Below are 14,537 nucleotides of genomic sequence, written 5' to 3' on the forward strand. Positions count from 1 at the left end.
AGCATAGGAAAAGAGGCAGAACGTCCACAATGATGCACTTGGCCAAAAAGGGCGTATGCGTTTTTTCCTGAATATATTCAGGAAAAAACGCATACGCCCTTTTTGGCCAACCAAGCAAGCTTGCAAAGGAAATCTGCACTACAATGAAGTCTCACTTCCCCCCGGTCAAAAGGGCCATCTGAAAAAAGTGTAAAATCCAGAAAGGCAGGACAGGCCATGGAGAACTGGGAGCCTTGTTATGCTGATGGGCGGGATGTAAATTGCCAACAACCACTCGGGAGAAGGGTATGGTGTTTCCTGAAACATCTAAAACACAAAGCAACAGAACCTAGGGCACTTCCACTTATGGTCCTATAGCTTAGGGAAATTAAAATCAAAAAGACACAGCCACCCCAAAGTTTGGAACGGCTCTGTTTACAAGAACCTCGTTTACAGTACAAGTTCAACATCGCAGAAAGTGAAAAATGGATAAAGAAGTTGTGGTATTTACTTACAAAGCAATATCACTCAGCAATGAAATCTGAGTCATCAGGCCCTTAGCAGCACAATGAGTGGATTCAGGTATGATGATTCTAACTGAAGTAAGTCACACAGAAAAAGAAACATCATAAGATATCAGTAATACACGGAATGTAAACTTGGCTACACAGGAACTGAATTACAGAACAGAACAGGGTCTCAAATTTAGAAAACCAACTTATGCTTGCTTAAGGGGAAAGGTGAGTTGGGGTGCTGCATAAAACCAGAGATTGAAATGAGCACAGATAAAGTTCCTTAAGTCAAATATGGAATAGACAAGAGCTACTCCTTGCTCAACGAAATGGACTCAACACCGCATATTAAACGCCTAAGAATGTACCTGACTAGTAAGTATCTTAAAACCTATGGATTGCTATGTCTCCGAAAGAGAATCAAGCATGTGTACAGGGGCATAAACGCAGCAGTGATAGGATTGGAGAGGTTCGGTGAGCAAATGAAGACCCTTTGAAGTCATATTGCATGGTACCCATTACACGGGTCTTAACTCTCCAGGTTTAAGGTATTCTTCCTTCAGCTAAAACATGCATGTGGAACCCAAGTATGATCAACCATGTGAACGGGAGACGTGTTCAAATATGTCTCAGTTTTCCTTCCCTGGTACTCGGATGCAACATTCCAGACGCTTTACTAACACTCTCCCCACTTGTAGAGTCAATGCCTTTAACCTCCTGTTTGGCCCAGTTTGCAATTTCTGCGGAAGATGAACAGGAATAGCGAGAACCAATGGAGACTAGCTGGAGGTGTCTGGACGGGCAAATTTAACTCTCATTTCCTACCAGGAAGAGGAATTAACCAAAGGCTCAGCGTGCCATGCCAGAACCAGATTAGGGCCTGAAGCCATCCTGCGGTGTTGCGGCCAGCTCAAAAGAAAGCGAGTTGAAGAAAGGAGCTCAGGGGCACTGTAATTCACAAACCTGCAGAGTTATAAATGACAGCTATCGTCCAAAAATAGACTGAAGTAAGGCTGCCAAGAGGACTTGAAAGCGGGGCAGAATTGCAGGAAACCCATTTCAGGAGGTAGACTGGAATTGCATTGAAAGCATAGGAAAAGAGGCAGAACGTCCACAATGATGCACTTGGCCAAAAAGGGCGTATGCGTTTTTTCCTGAATATATTCAGGAAAAAACGCATACGCCCTTTTTGGCCAACCAAGCAAGCTTGCAAAGGAAATCTGCACTACAATGAAGTCTCACTTCCCCCCGGTCAAAAGGGCCATCTGAAAAAAGTGTAAAATCCAGAAAGGCAGGACAGGCCATGGAGAACTGGGAGCCTTGTTATGCTGATGGGCGGGATGTAAATTGCCAACAGACACTCGGGAGAAGGGTATGGTGTTTCCTGAAACATCTAAAAAACAAAGCAACAGAGCCTAGGGCACTGCCACTTATGGTCCTATAGCTTAGGGAAATTAAAATCAAACAGACACAGCCACCCCAAAGTTTGGGACGCCTCTGTTTACAAGAACCTCGTTTACAGTACAAGTTCAACATCGCAGAAAGTGAAAAATGGAGAAAGAAGTTGTGGTATTTACTTACAAAGCAATATCACTCAGCAATGAAATCTGTGTCATCAGGCCCTTAGCAGTACAATGAGTGGATTCAGGTATGATGATTCTAACTGAAATAAGTCACACAGAAAAAGAAACATCATAAGATATCAGTAATACACGGAATGTAAACTTGGCTACACAGGAACTGAATTACAGAACAGAACAGGGTCTCAAATTTAGAAAACCAACTTATGCTTGCTTAAGGGTAAAGGTGAGTTGGGGTGCTGCATAAAATCAGAGATTGAAATGAGCACAGATAAAGTTCCTTAAGTCAAATATGGAATAGACAAGAGCTACTCCTTGCTCAACGAAATGGACTCAACACCGCATATTAAACACCTAAGAATGTACCTGACTAGTAAGTATCTTAAAACCTATGGATTGCTATGTCTCCGAAAGAGAATCAAGCATGTGTACAGGGGCATAAACGCAGCAGTGATAGGATTGGAGAGGTTCGGTGAGCAAATGAAGACCCTTTGAAGTCATATTGCATGGTACCCATTCCATGGGTTTCAACTACCCAGGTTTAAGGTATTCTTCCTTCAGCTAAAACATGCATGTGGAACCTAGAGTATGATCAACCATGTGATCGGGAGACGTGTTCAAATATGTCTCAGTTTTCCTCCCCTGGTACTCGGGTGCAACATTCCAGACGCTTTACTAACACTCTCCCGACTTGGAGAGTCAGTCCCTTTAACCTCCTGTTTGGCCCAGTTTGCAATTTCTGCGGAAGATGAACAGGAATAGCGAGAACAAATGGAGACTAGCTGGAGGTGTCTGGACGGGCAAATTTAACTCTCATTTCCTACCAGGAAGAGGAATTAACCAAAGGCTCAGCGTGCCATGCCGGAACCAGATTATGGCCTGAAGCCATCCTGCGGTGTTGCGGCCAGCTCAAAAGAAAGCGAGTTGAAGAAAGGAGCTCAGGGGCACTGTAATTCACAAACCTGCAGAGTTATAAATGACAGCTATCGTCCAAAAATAGACTGAAGTAAGGCTGCCAAGAGGACTTGAAAGCGGGGCAGAATTGCAGGAAACCGATTTCAGGAGGTAGACTGGAATTGCATTGAAAGCATAGGAAAAGAGGCAGAACGTCCACAATGATGCACTTGGCCAAAAAGGGCGTATGCGTTTTTTCCTGAATATATTCAGGAAAAAACGCATACGCCCTTTTTGGCCAACCAAGCAAGCTTGCAAAGGAAATCTGCACTACAATGAAGTCTCACTTCCCCCCGGTCAAAAGGGCCATCTGAAAAAAGTGTAAAATCCAGAAAGGCAGGACAGGCCATGGAGAACTGGGAGCCTTGTTATGCTGATGGGCGGGATGTAAATTGCCAACAACCACTCGGGAGAAGGGCATGGTGTTTCCTGAAACATCTAAAACACAAAGCAACAGAACCTAGGGCACTTCCACTTATGGTCCTATAGCTTAGGGAAATTAAAATCAAAAAGACACAGCCACCCCAAAGTTTGGAACGGCTCTGTTTACAAGAACCTCGTTTACAGTACAAGTTCAACATCGCAGAAAGTGAAAAATGGATAAAGAAGTTGTGGTATTTACTTACAAAGCAATATCACTCAGCAATGAAATCTGTGTCATCAGGCCCTTAGCAGCACAATGAGTGGATTCAGGTATGATGATTCTAACTGAAGTAAGTCACACAGAAAAAGAAACATCATAAGATATCAGTAATACACGGAATGTAAACTTGGCTACACAGGAACTGAATTACAGAACAGAACAGGGTCTCAAATTTAGAAAACCAACTTATGCTTGCTTAAGGGGAAAGGTGAGTTGGGGTGCTGCATAAAACCAGAGATTGAAATGAGCACAGATAAAGTTCCTTAAGTCAAATATGGAATAGACAAGAGCTACTCCTTGCTCAACGAAATGGACTCAACACCGCATATTAAACGCCTAAGAATGTACCTGACTAGTAAGTATCTTAAAACCTATGGATTGCTATGTCTCCGAAAGAGAATCAAGCATGTGTACAGGGGCATAAACGCAGCAGTGATAGGATTGGAGAGGTTCGGTGAGCAAATGAAGACCCTTTGAAGTCATATTGCATGGTACCCATTACACGGGTCTTAACTCTCCAGGTTTAAGGTATTCTTCCTTCAGCTAAAACATGCATGTGGAACCCAAGTATGATCAACCATGTGATCGGGAGACGTGTTCAAATATGTCTCAGTTTTCCTCCCCTGGTACTCGGGTGCAACATTCCAGCCGCTTTACTAACACTCTCCCGACTTGGAGAGTCAGTCCCTTTAACCTCCTGTTTGGCCCAGTTTGCAATTTCTGCGGAAGATGAACAGGAATAGCGAGAACCAATGGAGACTAGCTGGAGGTGTCTGGACGGGCAAATTTAACTCTCATTTCCTACCAGGAAGAGGAATTAACCAAAGGCTCAGCGTGCCATGCCGGAACCAGATTATGGCCTGAAGCCATCCTGCGGTGTTGCGGCCAGCTCAAAAGAAAGCGAGTTGAAGAAAGGAGCTCAGGGGCACTGTAATTCACAAACCTGCAGAGTTATAAATGACAGCTATCGTCCAAAAATAGACTGAAGTAAGGCTGCCAAGAGGACTTGAAAGCGGGGCAGAATTGCAGGAAACCGATTTCAGGAGGTAGACTGGAATTGCATTGAAAGCATAGGAAAAGAGGCAGAACGTCCACAATGATGCACTTGGCCAAAAAGGGCGTATGCGTTTTTTCCTGAATATATTCAGGAAAAAACGCATACGCCCTTTTTGGCCAACCAAGCAAGCTTGCAAAGGAAATCTGCACTACAATGAAGTCTCACTTCCCCCCGGTCAAAAGGGCCATCTGAAAAAAGTGTAAAATCCAGAAAGGCAGGACAGGCCATGGAGAACTGGGAGCCTTGTTATGCTGATGGGCGGGATGTAAATTGCCAACAGACACTCGGGAGAAGTGTATGGTGTTTCCTGAAACATCTAAAAAACAAAGCAACAGAGCCTAGGGCACTGCCACTTATGGTCCTATAGCTTAGGGAAATTAAAATCAAAAATACACAGCCACCCCAAAGTTTGGAACGGCTCTGTTTACAAGAACCTCGTTTACAGTACAAGTTCAACATCGCAGAAAGTGAAAAATGGATAAAGAAGTTGTGGTATTTACTTACAAAGCAATATCACTCAGCAATGAAATCTGTGTCATCAGGCCCTTAGCAGCACAATGAGTGGATTCAGGTATGATGATTCTAACTGAAGTAAGTCACACAGAAAAAGAAACATCATAAGATATCAGTAATACACGGAATGTAAACTTGGCTACACAGGAACTGAATTACAGAACAGAACAGGGTCTCAAATTTAGAAAACCAACTTATGCTTGCTTAAGGGGAAAGGTGAGTTGGGGTGCTGCATAAAACCAGAGATTGAAATGAGCACAGATAAAGTTCCTTAAGTCAAATATGGAATAGACAAGAGCTACTCCTTGCTCAACGAAATGGACTCAACACCGCATATTAAACGCCTAAGAATGTACCTGACTAGTAAGTATCTTAAAACCTATGGATTGCTATGTCTCCGAAAGAGAATCAAGCATGTGTACAGGGGCATAAACGCAGCAGTGATAGGATTGGAGAGGTTCGGTGAGCAAATGAAGACCCTTTGAAGTCATATTGCATGGTACCCATTACACGGGTCTTAACTCTCCAGGTTTAAGGTATTCTTCCTTCAGCTAAAACATGCATGTGGAACCCAAGTATGATCAACCATGTGAACGGGAGACGTGTTCAAATATGTCTCAGTTTTCCTCCCCTGGTACTCGGATGCAACATTCCAGACGCTTTACTAACACTCTCCCCACTTGTAGAGTCAATGCCTTTAACCTCCTGTTTGGCCCAGTTTGCAATTTCTGCGGAAGATGAACAGGAATAGCGAGAACCAATGGAGACTAGCTGGAGGTGTCTGGACGGGCAAATTTAACTCTCATTTCCTACCAGGAAGAGGAATTAACCAAAAGCTCAGCGTGCCATGCCAGAACCAGATTAGGGCCTGAAGCCATCCTGCGGTGTTGCGGCCAGCTCAAAATAAAGCGAGTTGAAGAAAGGAGCTCAGGGGCACTGTAATTCACAAACCTGCAGAGTTATAAATGACAGCTATCGTCCAAAAATAGACTGAAGTAAGGCTGCCAAGAGGACTTGAAAGCGGGGCAGAATTGCAGGAAACCCATTTCAGGAGGTAGACTGGAATTGCATTGAAAGCATAGGAAAAGAGGCAGAACGTCCACAATGATGCACTTGGCCAAAAAGGGCGTATGCGTTTTTTCCTGAATATATTCAGGAAAAAACGCATACGCCCTTTTTGGCCAACCAAGCAAGCTTGCAAAGGAAATCTGCACTACAATGAAGTCTCACTTCCCCCTGGTCAAAAGGGCCATCTGAAAAAAGTGTAAAATCCAGAAAGGCAACAGGCCATTGAGAACTGGGAGCCTTGTTATGCTGATGGGCGGGATGTAAATTGCCAAAAGACACTTGGGAGAAGTGTATGGTGTTTCCTGAAACATCTAAAAAACAAAGCAACGGAGCCTAGGGCACTTCCACTTATGGTCCTATAGCTTAGGGAAATTAAAATCAAAAAGACACAGCCACCCCAAAGTTTGGAACGGCTCTGTTTACAAGAACCTCGTTTACAGTACAAGTTCAACATCGCAGAAAGTGAAAAGTGGATAAAGAACTTGTGGTACTTACGTACAATGCAGTATCACTCAGCAATGAAATCTATGTCATCAGGCCCGTAGCAGCATAATGAGTAGATTCAGGTACGATGATTCTAACTGAAATAAGTCACACAGAAAAAGAAACATCATAAGATATCACTAATACACGGAATGTAAACTTGGCTACACAGGAACTGAATTCCAAAACAGAACAGGTTCTCAAATTTAGAAAACCAACTTATGCTTGCTTAAGGGGAAAGGTGAGTTGGGTTGCTGCATAAAACCAGAGATTGAAATGAGCACAGATAAAGTTCCTTAAGCCAAATATGGAATAGACAAGAGCTACTCCTTGCTCAACGAAATGGACTCAACACCGCATATTAAACGCCTAAGAATGTACCTGACTAGTAAGTATCGTAAAACCTATGGATTGCTATGTCTCCGAAAGAGAATCAAGCATGTGTACAGGGGCATAAACGCAGCAGTGATAGGATTGGAGAGGTTCGGTGAGCAAATGAAGACCCTTTGAAGTCATATTGCATGGTACCCTTTACACGGGTCTCAACTCTCCAGGTTTAAGGTATTCTTCCTTCAGCTAAAACATGCATGTGGAACCCAAGTATGATAAACCATGTGAACGGGAGACGTGTTCAAATATGTCTCAGTTTACCTCCCCTGTTACTCGGGTGCAACATTCCAGACGCTTTACTAACACTCTCCCGACTTGGAAAGTCAGTCCCTTTAACCTCCTGTTTGGTCCAGTTTGCAATTTCTGCGGAAGATGAACAGGAATAGCGAGAACCAATGAGAGGCTAGCTGGAGGTGGCTAGATGGGCAAATTTAACTCTCATTTCCCACCAGGAAGAGGAATTAACCAAAGGCTCAGCATGCCAGGCCGGAACCAGATTAGGGCCTGAAGCCATCCTGCGGTATTGCGGCCAGGTCACAAGAAAGCGAGTTGAAGAAAGGAGCTCAGGGGCACTGTAATTCACAAACCTGCAGAGTTATAAATGACAGCTATCGTCCAAAAATAGACTGAAGTAAGGCTGCCAAGAGGACTTGAAAGCGGGGCAGAATTGCAGGAAACCGATTTCAGGAGGTAGACTGGAATTGCATTGAAAGCATAGGAAAAGAGGCAGAACGTCCACAATGATGCACTTGGCCAAAAAGGGCGTATGCGTTTTTTCCTGAATATATTCAGGAAAAAACGCATACGCCCTTTTTGGCCAACCAAGCAAGCTTGCAAAGGAAATCTGCACTACAATGAAGTCTCACTTCCCCCCGGTCAAAAGGGCCATCTGAAAAAAGTGTAAAATCCAGAAAGGCAGGACAGGCCATGGAGAACTGAGAGCCCTGTTATGCTGATGGGCGGGATGTAAATTGCCAACAGACACTCGGGAGAAGTGTATGGTGTTTCCTGAAACATCTAAAAAACAAAGCAACAGAGCCTAGGGCACTGCCACTTATGGTCCTATAGCTTAGGGAAATTAAAATCAAACAGACACAGCCACCCCAAAGTTTGGGATGCCTCTGTTTACAAGAACCTCGTTTACAGTACAAGTTCAACATCGCAGAAAGTGAAAAATGGATAAAGAAGTTGTGGTATTTACTTACAAAGCAATATCAGTCAGCAATGAAATCTGTGTCATCAGGCCCTTAGCAGCACAATGAGTGGATTCAGGTATGATGATTCTAACTGAAATAAGTCACACAGAAAAAGAAACATCATAAGATATCAGTAATACACGGAATGGAAACTTGGCTACACAGGAACTGAATTACAGAACAGAACAGGGTCTCAAATTTAGAAAACCAACTTATTCCTGCTTAAGGGTAAAGGTGAGTTGGGGTGCTGCATAAAACCAGAGATTGAAATGAGCACAGATAAAGTTCCTTAAGCCAAATATGGAATAGACAAGAGCTACTCCTTGCTCAACGAAATGGACTCAACACCCCATATTAAACGCCTAAGAATGTACCTGACTAGTAAGTATCTTAAAACCTATGGATTGCTATGTCTCCGAAAGAGAATCAAGCATGTGTACAGGGGCATAAACGCAGCAGTGATAGGATTGGAGAGGTTCGGTGAGCAAATGAAGACCCTTTGAAGTCATATTGCATGGTACCCATTCCACGGGTTTCAACTACCCAGGTTTAATGTATTCTTCCTTCAGCTAAAACATGCATGTGGAACCTAGAGTATGATCAACCATGTGATCGGGAGACGTGTTCAAATATGTCTCAGTTTTCCTCCCCTGGTACTCGGGTGCAACATTCCAGACGCTTTACTAACACTCTCCCCACTTGGAGAGTCAGTCCCTTTAACCTCCTGTTTGGCCCAGTTTGCAATTTCTGCGGAAGATGAACAGGAATAGCGAGAACCAATGAGAGGCCAGCTGGAGGTGTCTGGACGGGCAAATTTAACTCTCATTTCCCACCAGGAAGAGGAATTAACCAAAGGCTCAGCATGCCGGGCCGGAACCAGATTAGGGCCTGAAGCCATCCTGCGGTGTTGCGGCCAGGTCAAAAGAAACTGAGTTGAAGAAAGGAGCTCAGGGGCACTGTAATTCACAAACCTGCAGAGTTATAAATGACAGCTATCGTCCAAAAATAGACTGAAGTAAGGCTGCCAAGAGGACTTGAAAGCGGGGCAGAATTGCAGGAAACCGATTTCAGGAGGTAGACTGGAATTGCATTGAAAGCATAGGAAAAGAGGCAGAACGTCCACAATGATGCACTTGGCCAAAAAGGGCGTATGCGTTTTTTCCTGAATATATTCAGGAAAAAACGCATACGCCCTTTTTGGCCAACCAAGCAAGCTTGCAAAGGAAATCTGCACTACAATGAAGTCTCACTTCCCCCCGGTCAAAAGGGCCATCTGAAAAAAGTGTAAAATCCAGAAAGGCAGGACAGGCCATGGAGAACTGGGAGCCTTGTTATGCTGATGGGCGGGATGTAAATTGCCAACAGACACTCAGGAGAAGTGTATGGTGTTTCCTGAAACATCTAAAAAACAAAGCAACAGAGCCTAGGGCACTGCCACTTATGGTCCTATAGCTTAGGGAAATTAAAATCAAAAAGACACAGCCACCCCAAAGTTTGGAACGGCTCTGTTTACAAGAACCTCGTTTACAGTACAAGTTCAACATCGCAGAAAGTGAAAAATGGATAAAGAAGTTGTGGTATTTACTTACAAAGCAATATCACTCAGCAATGAAATCTATGTCATCAGGCCCTTAGCATCACAATGAGTGGATTCAGGTATGATGATTCTAACTGAAATAAGTCACACAGAAAAAGAAACATCATAAGATATCAGTAATACACGGAATGGAAACTTGGCTACACAGGAACTGAATTACAGAACAGAACAGGGTCTCAAATTTAGAAAACCAACTTATGCTTGCTTAAGGGTAAAGGTGAGTTGGGGTGCTGCATAAAACCAGAGATTGAAATGAGCACAGATAAAGTTCCTTAAGTCAAATATGGAATAGACAAGAGCTACTCCTTGCTCAACGAAATGGACTCAACACCGCATATTAAACGCCTAAGAATGTACCTGACTTGTAAGTATCTTAAAACCTATGGATTGCTATGTCTCCGAAAGAGAATCAAGCATGTGTACAGGGGCATAAACGCAGCAGTGATAGGATTGGAGAGGTTCGGTGAGCAAATGAAGACCCTTTGAAGTCATATTGCATGGTACCCATTCCACGGGTTTCAACTACCCAGGTTTTAGGTATTCTTCCTTCAGCTAAAACATGCATGTGGAACCCAGAGTATGATCAACCATGTGATCGGGAGACGTGTTCAAATATGTCTCAGTTTTCCTCCCCTGGTACTCGGGTGCAACATTCCAGACGCTTTACTAACACTCTCCCCACTTGGAGAGTCAGCGCCTTTAACCTCCTGTTTGGCACAGTTTGCAATTTCTGCGGAAGATGAACAGGAATAGCGAGAACCAATGAGAGACTAGCTGGAGGTGTCTGGACGGGCAAATTTAACTCTCATTTCCCAACAGGAAGAGGAAATAACCAAAGGCTCAGCGTGCCGTACCGGAACCAGATTAGGGCCTGAAGCCATTCTGCGGTGTTGCGGCCAGCTCAAAAGAAACCGAGTTGAAGAAAGGAGCTCAGGGGCACTGTAATTCACAAACCTGCAGAGTTATAAATGACAGCTATCGTCCAAAAATAGACTGAAGTAAGGCTGCCAAGAGGACTTGAAAGCGGGGCAGAATTGCAGGAAACCGATTTCAGGAGGTAGACTGGAATTGCATTGAATGCATAGGAAAAGAGGCAGAACGTCCACAATGATGCACTTGGCCAAAAAGGGCGTATGCGTTTTTTCCTGAATATATTCAGGAAAAAACGCATACGCCCTTTTTGGCCAACCAAGCAAGCTTGCAAAGGAAATCTGCACTACAATGAAGTCTCACTTCCCCCCGGTCAAAAGGGCCATCTGAAAAAAGTGTAAAATCCAGAAAGGTAGGACAGGCCATGGAGAAATGGGAGCCTTGTTATGCTGATGGGCGGGATGTAAATTGCCAACAACCACTCGGGAGAAGTGTATGGTGTTTCCTGAAACATCTAAAAAACAAAGCAACAGAACCTAGGGCACTTCCACTTATGGTCCTATAGCTTAGGGAAATTAAAATCAAAAAGACACAGCCACCCCAAAGTTTGGAACGGCTCTGTTTACAAGAACCTCGTTTACAGTACAAGTTCAACATCGCAGAAAGTGAAAAATGGATAAAGAAGTTGTGGTATTTACTTACAAAGCAATATCACTCAGCAATGAAATCTGTGTCATCAGGCCCTTAGCAGCACAATGAGTGGATTCAGGTACGATGATTCTAACTGAAGTAAGTCACACAGAAAAAGAAACATCATAAGATATCAGTAATACACGGAATGTAAACTTGGCTACACAGGAACTGAATTACAGAACAGAACAGGGTCTCAAATTTAGACAACCAACTTATGCTTGCTTAAGGGTAAAGGTGAGTTGGGGTGCTGCATAAAACCAGAGATTGAAATGAGCACAGATAAAGTTCCTTAAGTCAAATATGGAATAGACAAGAGCTACTCCTTGCTCAACGAAATGGACTCAACATCGCATATTAAACGCCTAAGAATGTACCTGACTAGTAAGTATCTTAAAACCTATGGATTGCTATGTCTCCGAAAGAGAATCAAGCATGTGTACAGGGGCATAAACGCAGCAATGATAGGATTGGAGAGGTTCGGTGAGCAAATGAAGACCCTTTGAAGTCATATTGCATGGTACCCATTACACGGGTCTTAACTCTCCAGGTTTAAGGTATTCTTCCTTCAGCTAAAAGATGCATGTGCAACCCAAGTATGATCAACCATGTGAACAGGAGACGTGTTCAAATATGTCTCAGTTTTCCTCCCCTGGTACTCGGGTGCAACATTCCAGACACTTTACTAACACTCTCCCCACTTGGAGAGTCAGCGCCTTTAACCTCCTGTTTGGCCCAGTTTGCAATTTCTGCGGAAGATGAACAGGAATAGCGAGAACCAATGAGAGACTAGCTGGAGGTGTCTGGATGGGCAAATTTAACTCTCATTTCCCACCAGGAAGAGGAAATAACCAAAGGCTCAGCGTGCCGTGCCGGAACCAGATTAGGGCCTGAAGCCATCCTGCGGTGTTGCGGCCAGGTCACAAGAAAGCAAGTTGAAGAAAGGAGCTCAGGGGCACTGTAATTCACAAACCTGCAGAGTTATAAATGACAGCTATCGTCCAAAAATAGACTGAAGTAAGGCTGCCAAGAGGACTTGAAAGCGGGGCAGAATTGCAGGAAACCGATTTCAGGAGGTAGACTGGAATTGCATTGAAAGCATAGGAAAAGAGGCAGAACGTCCACAATGATGCACTTGGCCAAAAAGGGCGTATGCGTTTTTTCCTGAATATATTCAGGAAAAAACGCATACGCACTTTTTGGCCAACCAAGCAAGCTTGCAAAGGAAATCTGCACTACAATGAAGTCTCACTTCCCCCCGGTCAAAAGGGCCATCTGAAAAAAGTGTAAAATCCAGAAAGGCAGGACAGGCCATGGAGAACTGGGAGCCTTGTTATGCTGATGGGCGGGATGTAAATTGCCAACAGACACTCGGGAGAAGTGTATGGTGTTTCCTGAAACATCTAAAAAACAAAGCAACAGAGCCTAGGGCACTTCCACTTATGGTCCTATAGCTTAGGGAAATTAAAATCAAAAAGACACAGCCACCCCAAAGTTTGGGACGCCTCCGTTTACAAGAACCTCGTTTACCGTACAAGTTCAATATCACAGAAAGTGAAAAATGGATAAAGAACTTGTGGTACTTACGTACAATGCAGTATCACTCAGCAATGAAATCTATGTCATCAGGCCCGTAGCAGCATAATGAGTGGATTCAGGTACGATGATTCTAACTGAAATAAGTCACACAGAAAAAGAAACATCATAAGATATCAGTAATACACGGAATGTAAACTTGGCTACACAGGAACTGAATTACAGAACAGAACAGGGTCTCAAATTTAGAAAACCAACTTATGCTTGCTTAAGGGTAAAGGTGAGTTGGGGTGCTGCATAAAACCAGAGATTGAAATGAGCACAGATAAAGTTCCTTAAGTCAAATATGGAATAGACAAGAGCTACTCCTTGCTCAACGAAATGGACTCAACACCACATATTAAACGCCTAAGAATGTACCTGACTAGTAAGTATCTTAAAACCTATGGATTGCTATGTCTCCGAAAGAGAATCAAGCATGTGTACAGGGGCATAAACGCAGCAGTGATAGGATTGGAGAGGTTCGGTGAGCAAATGAAGACCCTTTGAAGTCATATTGCATGGTACCCATTACACGGGTCTCAACTCTCCAGGTTAAGGTATTCTTCCTTCAGCTAAAACATGCATGTGGAACCCAAGTATGATCAACCATGTGATCGGGAGACGTGTTCAAATATGTCTCAGTTTTTCCTCCCCTGGTACTCGGGTGCAACATTCCAGACGCTTTACTAACACTCTCCCCACTTGGAGAGTCAGCGCCTTTAACCTCCTGTTTGGCACAGTTTGCAATTTCTGCGGAAGATGAACAGGAATAGCGAGAACCAATGAGAGACTAGCTGGAGGTGTCTGGACGGGCAAATTTAACTCTCATTTCCCAACAGGAAGAGGAAATAACCAAAGGCTCAGCGTGCCGTACCGGAACCAGATTAGGGCCTGAAGCCATTCGGCGGTGTTGCGGCCAGCTCAAAAGAAACCGAGTTGAAGAAAGGAGCTCAGGGGCACTGTAATTCACAAACCTGCAGAGTTATAAATGACAGCTATCGTCCAAAAATAGACTGAAGTAAGGCTGCCAAGAGGACTTGAAAGCGGGGCAGAATTGCAGGAAACCGATTTCAGGAGGTAGACTGGAATTGCATTGAAAGCATAGGAAAAGAGGCAGAACGTCCACAATGATGCACTTGGCCAAAAAGGGCGTATGCGTTTTTTCCTGAATATATTCAGGAAAAAACGCATACGCCCTTTTTGGCCAACCAAGCAAGCTTGCAAAGGAAATCTGCACTACAATGAAGTCTCACTTCCCCCCGGTCAAAAGGGCCATCTGAAAAAGGTGTAAAATCCAGAAAGGTAGGACAGGCTATGGAGAACTGGGAGCCTTGTTATGCTGATGGGCGGGATGTAAATTGCCAACAACCACTCGGGAGAAGTGTATGGTGTTTCCTGAAACATCTAAAAAACAAAGCAACAGAACC

The 14,537-nt window shown here is 43.8% G+C and overlaps 1 long non-coding RNA gene across 1 annotated transcript in view; it reads right to left on the minus strand.

The window, feature by feature from the left end:
• Positions 1 to 398: 398 nt before the first annotated feature.
• LOC307181261 overlaps positions 399 to 14,537 on the minus strand; it is a 1,302,881-nt gene continuing 1,288,742 nt past the window's right edge. The window contains exon 6 of the long non-coding RNA XR_013826245.1: positions 399 to 572. This is a non-coding gene — a long non-coding RNA (uncharacterized lncRNA). The remainder of the gene's footprint in view (positions 573 to 14,537) is intronic.

Source organism: Stenella coeruleoalba (assembly GCF_951394435.1).
Source record: "Stenella coeruleoalba genome assembly, contig: scaffold_78, whole genome shotgun sequence".
In the NCBI taxonomy this organism is placed as follows: domain Eukaryota; kingdom Metazoa; phylum Chordata; class Mammalia; order Artiodactyla; family Delphinidae; genus Stenella; species Stenella coeruleoalba.